General features: G+C 35.5%; 1 protein-coding gene across 1 annotated transcript in view; it reads left to right on the top strand.

Annotated features, from left to right (window-relative positions):
• Positions 1–10035, top strand: part of DCAF10 (DDB1 and CUL4 associated factor 10) — a 52757-nt gene that overhangs the window by 5742 nt on the left and 36980 nt on the right. The window lies entirely within an intron of this gene.

Below are 10035 nucleotides of genomic sequence, written 5' to 3'. Positions count from 1 at the left end.
AAAAAAAAAAAAAAAAATGTATACATCAAAATTTGATAACTTCAAGGGAGAAAACAGGGAAATTTATCATCCTAGGGAAAGATTTCAGTGTACCTCAGTTAATCAGCCAAACACAAACATAAGGATATACAAGATATGTACAGCACCACTTAAAATCTTGCTTTTAAGGGCTCTTACAGATTGCATTCAGGTCTGATATTCAGCTGGTACACATTGGTTCGCTGTACCAATTGTTAAAATACATACATCCATAGTAGTTGAATAGTTACTGCCCCAAGCCTGTTAAGTGTCATCCTAATACTTTAGCACCTTACTTGGGACTTCCCAGAGTGATCCATTATACAGTAACTAAAGAATTAAGAACTGACACAGCAAGAGACCATCAACAAACATGTCACTGGAGAAATATAGGCCAGCATCCATTGTGAGTGCTCCTCACCCATGCATGGCACTTTCCCACACACACAAAATCCATAGGCAGATGCCCAGTGACCATCTAGTTTCCCTGAGGGCAAGGCTGCCTACCTTTCTCAAGTCGCTCTCACATGACCACTTATGGGAGCTACAACCTCTGGCAAGATACAGAGAAATGAAGAGAGCAGTCAAATGAATAGTACTGTGCTACTGCAGTTATTATCCAAACATATTAACTCTCTTGGCACAGTGTGCACTCCCATGGCAGGATAGAATCTACAGCAGATGGATGAGGCCTATGGGGATGGTTTATGGATGAATAACTCCTGAGATGCAGATCCTTAATTTTCGTTCCTGTTGAATTTCACCATCATTTAATGGGATAAGTTTGCCAAGACCCACTGAATACCTGCCTACCACAGGTAATAATAAAACTCATTTTATTAATGAAAATGACTACCAAAATAATTCTTTTTCTCTGTACCAGTCACATTTAGTTGGGGGAATTGAGAAGCAGAACTTTGATTAAACAAAGGTTTTGTACCTTAGCGTATGCTTTTAACTGCCATACTACATTACCTTTCCTTTGAACCGAGGGAGTAGGTTTGAGATAAATATGATATATCACTGAGTTATTTTTGTGACTTGGTTATTAATACAATTAAACATATTGAATATACAAAATTAACAGCAGGCATTCTAAAGGCTAAAAATGTTTCCAATATACTTTAGCAAAAGCTGAAAAGATTTAGCCCCATGAACATTTCTGTTGATGTTAATAGAGATTTTTTTTTTCCCACTTTTCATGACTTTTCAGTACTTTTCAAGTTACTTGATGACTGTCAATTTAATGTGGAAATTTGTGGAGGGGCTTTATCCAATTTCCTGTGTCAATTCATGGTTCAGAAAAGGGCTTCTGGGTCAAATTAGAGATTATGGCTACAATTTCCAAAAACTAATAAATGGAAATTACTAGAATAATTTGATGAATAATTTGAGCTATAACTGATATTACTTGGCAAGTATTTTTACAATCTGTATAGATCAGTTTATTTAGGAAATGTTTTTAAATTTTATTCATGTTAAGTTATATTACCATTGAATATTTAACCTTTTTAAATATCACACTTAACTATATGTAACTCATTCTTATTTTTTTCAAACACACAAGAAACATTTACAAAATTTTCACTTATAAGGCCACAAATTTTAAAAAATTTGTGTCGTACAGAATACGGTTTCTCACCACAGTGTCATCACTAGAAGTAAATAAAAAGATAACTAGAAAAATCCAATGTATTTTAAGAAACATTTGTAAATAGTTCATAGGTCAAAGAAGAAATTATAATGGAAACTAAAAATGTTACCGTGAATGTGCCTGATCTTATCCTGGAAGCTAAGCAGGGTCAGCCCTGGTTAGTACATGGATGGGAGAAATGTTTGTAACTAAATGATAATGTAAGTGGCACATGTCTCAAAACTTGTAGGATGTAAGTAAAACAGTACTTAGTAGGAAAATTACAGTGTTTGAATTAATAAACTGGAAAGGAAGACAAGGAAAGTTAACAAGCTAAGTATTCATCTCAAGAAGGAGAATAACAAACTTATTTGCAAATAATAGCCAAGTAAATCTATAGCAAGCAGAAGGAAATATAGTAAAAAAAAAAAAGTAGAAATTAGTGAAGTAAAAAAAAATCAATAGAAATAACGAGAAAAGTTTGTCTTTGAAAAGACTTATAAAAATGGAAAACGCTCACGTTAATGATCAACAAAACACACAAACAATATTCAGAATGGAAAAGGGGACAACTTCAGGTCCAAGAGGTAGAGATTGTAGTTTTCCAGAAGTAGCAGATTTAGTGGTTTGGACCAACCCTCTAAGTGAGAATAATCACAGAAACTTGGGGAAATATTAGGCTGGGCACAGTGGCTCACTCCTGTAATCCTAGCACTCTGGGAGCCGAGGTGGGAGGATTGCTTGAACTTAGGAGTTCCAGACCAGCTTGAGCAAGAGTGAGACCCCCGTCTCTACTAAAAACAGAAAAAATCAGCTGGGCGTGGTGGCATGTGCCTGTAGTCCCAGCTACTTGGGAGGCTGAGGCAGTAGGATCGCTTCAGCCCAGGAGTTTGAGGTTGCTGTGAGCTAGGCTGACACCATGGCACCCTAGCCCTGGCGACAGAGCAAGACTCTGTCTCAAAAACAAAACAAAACAAACAAAAAAACTTGGGGAAATATTAAATATCTAATGTAAGATATAAAAATCCTATGTTTGAAGGGATTGGAGAATTATCAGGGCAATAAAGAAATTGCAGGATGAAAAATCTATAAAATAGGGAAGCCATAGATGTGAACCCAGCATTTGAGGTCACTTTTCTCTGAGAGACATCTGTCAATTTCAAAAGCAGCAGCAAAGAGACCAAATAGAGTTTCTAATGGACTTATAGGGTAGGCTAGATGAGATGATTAAATTGCACTTTAAGACCTGACAGGGAGAAGACTTCTGGGTGAAACCCAAAAAGTAAGTACCCTAGGACTAGAGGTGAATCAGGAATAGATGGTACTCATAGGGACTAAAGGCCAGCTTCAAATCATCTTATTCCCTATGTAGATTAAGAAGTTCTTAGATTGCAGGCACCTCAGATGTAGCCTGCTTGCCATAATTAAATGTGAATCTTTTCTGGAAGAAGATATTATCATCCAATGCTTTAAATTATCTTTATAATTTTTTATATATAGTGATGGGCACTCAATAAAAAGTAATCAGGCAAATAAGGAGATTAACTGTTTTAAACCCAAGAGAATCGATACATGACAGAACTAGACCTTCAGGAGATCTGACATTAAAACTTTATTCAATATGTTCAAGGAATTAAAAGATAAGATGGAGAAATTTAGCAGAGAACTAGAAGCTATAAAAATGAAAAAACAAATTCTAGAATCAAAAAGTATAGTAACTGATAAGAATGCACTGGACAATTTAACAGCAGACTAGGCACAGCTGAAGGATTCGTGAGCTTGGGACTAGATTGGAATAAAGCTCAAATTCCCTAATATGGGACATAGAGATTAAATATATATCATAAGACAGTGAAAAAGTCATATAAATGTAACAGAAGGAGGTGTAAGGATGGGAATGAAGCAATATTTGAAGAGATAATGGCTGAGAATTTTAAAAATTGACAAAAGGCATCATATATTCAAGAAGAGCTGTAAATCCCATGCAAGGGAAAGAACCACACTTAGGTATAAGAGTAAAGCTGCTAAAAACAAAATGAAGCATATACATGCGCAAAGACAGAGAAAATCTTAAATGCAAGTAGAGGAAAAGATGGATGACTTTCAAAGGAGGCACAAAAAGAGATCTAAGTTCACTGCCAAAACAATGGAAGTCAGGAGACAACGGATGCTATCTTCAAAGAGCTAAAAGAAAATAATTGCCTACCTAGGATTTTATATCCAAATCCATCAAGAATAAAGGTAAAGAAATTTTCAGACATAAATATTGAGGAAATTCACCACTATCACATCTACACAGAAACAAGTGCCAAAAGTTATTCTTTAGGGGGAAGCAAAATGATCTCAGATGGAGGATCAGAGGTACAGGAAGAAATGAAAAGAACAGAAAAAGTAAATATGTGTGTAAATCAAAATGAGTCTTAACTTATAAAACAAGACTTTTTAGTGGAACATGAAATTTATATATAAATTATACCTCAAAAATTAAATATTAGGGTGGGATAAAAGGAGTTGGAAGTGAGCTAAGGTTCTTAGCTCAGGAAGAGGAAGTGATAGAAGTAATAATTTTTAAAAAGCTGATGTGTGGGCTGGCTGCGGTGGCTCACGCCTGTAATCCTAGCACTTTGGGAGACTGAGGCTGGAGGATTGCTTGTGGGGAGTTTGAGACCAGCCTGGGCAATATAGCCAGACCTCTTCTCTACAAAAAATTTTTTAACAAATTAGCTAGGAGAGGTGGCATGTGCCAGTAGTCCCAGCTACTTGGGATGCTGAGGCAGGAGGGTCACTTGAGCCCAGGAGTCTAAGGTTATAGTGAGCTATGATGGTGCCTACTGCCTTTCAGCCTGGCAACAGAGCAAGACCCTGTCTGTTTAAAAGGAACAAAAGTTGATGCATGATGTATTCACTAAAAAAATAGTATTCACTAAAAGAATAGTAGAAGAAGGTATATTTAAATATATACCTATAAATTTAAATATATAAGGTATATTTAAATATATACTAAATATATAGGGGGAGATAAGGATATTAAAATGTTAAGAGCAAGAAAGAAGATGAAATGGACATAGAACAGACAGGACAAATGGAAAGGAAATTCTAAAATGACAGCTTTAAACTCAAAGATTGCTAATAATTACATTAAAGGTAAATCGATTGAGACAATGATTGTAAGACCAGATTTTTAAAAACTTCTTACAGAAAACATACCTGAACTATAAGGAGACAGAAAGTTTTAAAGTAAAAGAATGTCAAGGTGTACCATTGCTAGCATTAATTAAATGAAAGTTGGTATGCTCTATTAATATCAAACAACACAAAAGGCAAATTCATATAATTTCTAAGGATTGAGATTGAGCAGGGTGTGTTCTTCAATGAAAGTACAAGAAATAAATAATTAGAAAATTTCTTTATGTTTGGAAGTACACTTTTAAATAACTTGTGAGTCAAAGAAGAAATCACAGTATAAGTTATGCAAATATTTGATGAAAACACAGTATATCAGGATTTGTGCAATTGGAGCTAAAACCATGTATAGAGGAAAATCCATAACCGTAAACACATGTATTGGAAAAGAAGAAAGGCTGAAAGTCAGTAAGCTAAGTAAGCATCCATCTCAAGAACTTCAAAACAAAACAGCAATTTATACCCAAAGAAGGTAAAAAGGAATAAAGATCAGGGTACAGTTTAACCACTTTGTAAACTATTTGTCCCTGTCTTCTAAATGATCAAACTAGTACCTATAATTCAAATTCACTCTTAGTATATATCCAACAGAAATGTATACATAAGTATTGCAGGACATGTACAAGAATTTAAAGCAACCTTATTTATAATTAGAAGGAACACAAATGTCCATCAACAGTAGAATGTATAAATTGTAATGTATTTGTACAGTGGAATAACACTCATTAATGAGAATGCCAGAGCGCTAGGGACCACATGGATGAATCTCACAAAACATAATGTGCAAAATAAGCCAACCATAAAAGAATTCATACTCTATTCTTTTATTAAAAGTTTTTTTAAAGGCAATATTAGAAATCAGAATGGTGGTTACTTTTGGGAGTAGAGGCATTAGTGATTAAGAAGAGGCAAAAAGGGAACTACTGAAATGTCAGTAACATTCTATTTGACCTAGATGATGATTACATGAGTGTATTCCCTTTTGGATTATTCACTGTGATGCATTCATTTGGTTTGTGCAGTTTTCTGGATGTATTTCATACTTCAGTTTTAAAAGTTTAAAAGTAGAAATAGATATTGTGACTGATTTTATGCCAATAAAATTTTTTTTTTTTTTGAGACAGAGTCTCACTCTGTTGCCCTGGCTAGAGTGAGTGTCGTGGCGTCAGCCTAGCTCACAGCAACCTCACACTCCTGGGCTCAAGTGATCCTACTGCCCCAGCCTCCCAAGTAGCTGGGACTACAGGCATGCGCCACCATGCCCGGCTAATTTTTCCTATATATTTTTAGTTGGCCGATTAATTTCTTTCTAATTTTAGTAGAGATGGGGTCTCGCTCTTGCTCAGGCTGGCTTTGAACTCCTGAGCTCAGACAATCCGCCCACCTCGGCCTCCCAGAGAGCTAGGATTACAGGCGTGAGCCACCGCGCCCGGCCTATGCCAATAAAATTTTGAACTTAAATTATACAGGCCAATTCCTAGAAAAGTAGAAATTACCAAAACTGACAATTGTAAAAGATTGGAAAACCTAGATAGTGCCGTAATCATTAATACTGGTAGTTTGGTCCAGATGGCTTTATAGACAAGTACTATCAAACTTACAAGAAATAGATAATTCCAATTTATACAAACTATTTTAGTGTATAAAATAACAAGGATCAGTCTTCAACTCATTTTATGATGTTAGCATAAGCTTTATACAAAACCTGACAAGAACAGCATAAGAAAGCAAAATTACCATTCAGTCTTACTGAAGAACATAGATGGAAAAACCCTAAACAAAATATTAGCCAACTGAGGCTGGGTGTGGTGGCTCACGCCTGTAATCCTAGCACTCTGGGAGGCCAAGGCGGGAGGATCGCTCAAGGTCAGGAGTTCAAGACCAGCCTGAGCAAGAGTGAGACCCCGTCTCTACTAAAAATAGAAAGAAATTAGCTGGACAACTAAAAATATATAGAAAAAAAATTAGCCGGGCATGGTGGCGCATGCCTGTAGTCCCAGCTACTCAGGGGCCTGAGGCAGGAGTATCGCTGGAGCCCAGGAGTTTGAGGTTGCTGTGAGCTAGGCTGATGCCATGGCACTCTAGCCTGGGCAACACAGTGAGACTCTGTCTCAAAAAAAAAAAAAAAATATTAGCCAACTGAATCTAGCAATGTTATAGAAATAAAAGATTGATTTGAAGTTAGAAAATAAGTTAGTGTAAATCACTACAATAATATATAAAAGGAAAAAATATAGGACTATCTCAATAAATGGTGAAAAATAACTTACACAATTTGACATCTATTCCTGAAAAAAAAAAAAAAAAGAACCTAGCAAAATTAAGGTAGAAGAGAACTTTCCTTAATCCAGTAATAGGAATCTACCCCAAAAACCTACAGCAAACATTATACTTAATAGTGAAGTGTTGAATGCATTTTTGGAGATCCAGGAACAAGACAAGAGTACCTGCTGTTAATATTTTCGTTCAACATTGTTCTGAAAGTCCTAGCCATTGTAGCAAGTAAGAAGAGAAGGAAAAAAGTTTTTTAAAAGAAGAACAAAGCAATTATTTGTAGATGATATGATTGTCAACAAAGAAAATCCAAAATAATCTATAAAGTATTAAAATAATAAGATTGATGGGTAATTAATATTAAAAAAACAGTTACATTTCTGTATACCAGAAATAAACAAAGAAAAATTTTAAAAAGAACATTTAGAAAAAAATCCAAAAAATATCAAGTACCCAGGATTTTTTGTTTTTTTTTTGAGACAGAGTCTTGCTCTGTTTCACAGGCTAGTGTGCCATGGCTTCACTCCAGCTCACAGCAACCTCAAACTCCTGGGCTCAAGCAATCCTCCCACCTCAGCCTCCTAAGTAGCGGGAACTACAGGCGCTCACCACCATGCCCAACTAATTTTTCTATTTTTAGTAGAGACAGGGTTTCACTCTTGCTCAGGCTGGTTCGAACTCCTGAGCTCAAGTGATCCTCCCACCTCAGCCTCCCAGAGTGCTAGGATTACAGGTGTGAGCCACCACGCTTGGCCTAGTACCCAGGATTAAGTCTAACAAAAAATAGGCGTGACCCATACGAAGAAAACTATAAAACTTTATTGAGAGAATTACAGAAGATTTAAATAAATGGAGCTATACTGTGTACATGGATTGGAAGATTCCATACTGTAAAAATGTCAATTCTATCCAAACTTTTCTGTGGATTTAATGCAATCTCAATTAAAATCTGCAGCTGGATTTTGTGTGTGTGTGTGTACATAAGTTGATAAGTTGATTCTAAATGTATAAGGATGGTCAGAGATTCAAGAATTGCTAGGAAACTCTTGCTAAGAAAATCTTGAATGTGTGAGAAAATGTACATATTACTAGATGAGGTGATTCAATGTCATATAAATTCTACCCAAGTAATCTGTAAAATCAGTACATTACAATAAAAATCCCAACAAGATTTTTTAGCAGGACTTGACATGCTATATATAGAATTTATTTGAAGAGAAAGCATGGTATTAGCCAAGAAAAAGTGTTTATAAAGCAAATGAGGGAGTCTTGCTTTGCCACATAGCAAATTTACTATAAACCTTTTAGAAATTAAGATAATGTGGTATTGCATAGAATACAATATAGAGTCCAAAAACAAAACTTACATATGGTAAAGATGGCATTACAAACCAAGGAGAAAAGGATAGCCTTTGATATTGGGACAAATTATATCCATTAAAAAATATATATGTTGGCCCAGGCGAGGTGGCTCACGCCTATGATCTTAGCACCTTGGGAGGCCAAGGCGGGAGAATTGCTTGAGGTCAGGAGTTCAAGACCAGCCTGAGCAAGAGTGAGACCCTATCTCTACTAAAAATAGAAAAAATTTGCTTAGCGCAGTGGCATGCACCTATAGTCCCAGCTACTCGGGAGGCTGAGGAAGGAGAATTGCTTGAGGTTGCAGTGAACTATGATGATGCCACTGCACTCTACCCAGGATGGCAGAGTGAGACAATGTCTCAAAAGTATATATATATATGTACAAAAATCATACCATGTACAAAAATCTATAATTGGATTAAAACAAAAAATTAACTACCAGTTACATAGGTGCCTTATTTATAATACAATGTTTAAGGTTAAAAATCTCCCAGAATTATTGATTCATTTACTTACACACAAAAGGAGAAAAGTTCATTACGGGGTTCTTCTGACCGAAAAAGAAATGGCTATTTATGTATCTTCAAAATTACAGATACTAATTTGAATATTTTTACTCATGATGACCAACTAGCATAAAAATTCTTCAGATATTTTTAAAATCTGAAGTCCATTTATCTCAAAAAGGTTAATGCAGACACCCTTTAAAGGACAATTGCATTATTACTAAATATGGAAAAGATTTCAATTTAATAGATGTTTTTTCATCTCCTTTATCTAAAAAGTTTGTTATTAATAGAAAAGTTTGGCTATTTAAAATTCTATCGTATGCTCTTTCATCTTATATGTATAAAATTCTGTTTGTTATTGGAACTGTAAATTGGGAAAACCTGAGAATTCAAAGACTCAGGATTTCATTTGCTGGATCTGAATCTGAAAGAGCACTGCCCACAGAAATCTAAGACTTAATAAAAAAAAAAAGACAATAGATTTTCACAAATCAAAATGAGGTTTGTAAAGGGTTTACAAAAATATAACTTCGCAATATGGAAGGACTGAAACGAGAAAAAACTAAAAAACTATAAAGGAAAAGATTGATAATTTAACTGTATCTAACTGTTCTGATAGGACATATACCAGATCTTTTCTAGTACATTTTATAGATACTGATGAAGAAATATATAATTTGGTTGTATATGATCCCCCCCCAAGTTGTCTCATCTATGCATGTTTTTCAGTAAGCAACTGTTCTCATTTTTTTTTCCCTTTATTTTTATAGATTTAGAGGATACAAGTATAGTTTTGTTACATGGATATGTTGTGTAGTGGTGAAGTCAGGGCTTTTAGTGTAGCCATCCCCCAGCTTTTCTCATTTAAAAATATGTTTTGGGCCGGGCACGGTGGCTCACGCCTGTAATCCTAGCTCTCTGGGAGGCCGAGGCGGGCGGAGCTCAGGAGTTCAAGACCAGCCTGAGCAAGAGCGAGACCCCGTCTCTACCAAAAATAGAAAGAAATTAATCGGACAGCTAAAAATATATAGAAAAAAATTAGCCGGGCATGGTGGC

Source organism: Propithecus coquereli, unplaced genomic scaffold (assembly GCF_000956105.1).
Source record: "Propithecus coquereli isolate 6110/MARCELLA unplaced genomic scaffold, Pcoq_1.0 Scaffold114, whole genome shotgun sequence".
Lineage (NCBI taxonomy): Eukaryota > Metazoa > Chordata > Mammalia > Primates > Indriidae > Propithecus > Propithecus coquereli.
Note: the sequence above shows the minus strand (reverse complement) of the source record. Positions and strands in the feature narration are given on the sequence as shown.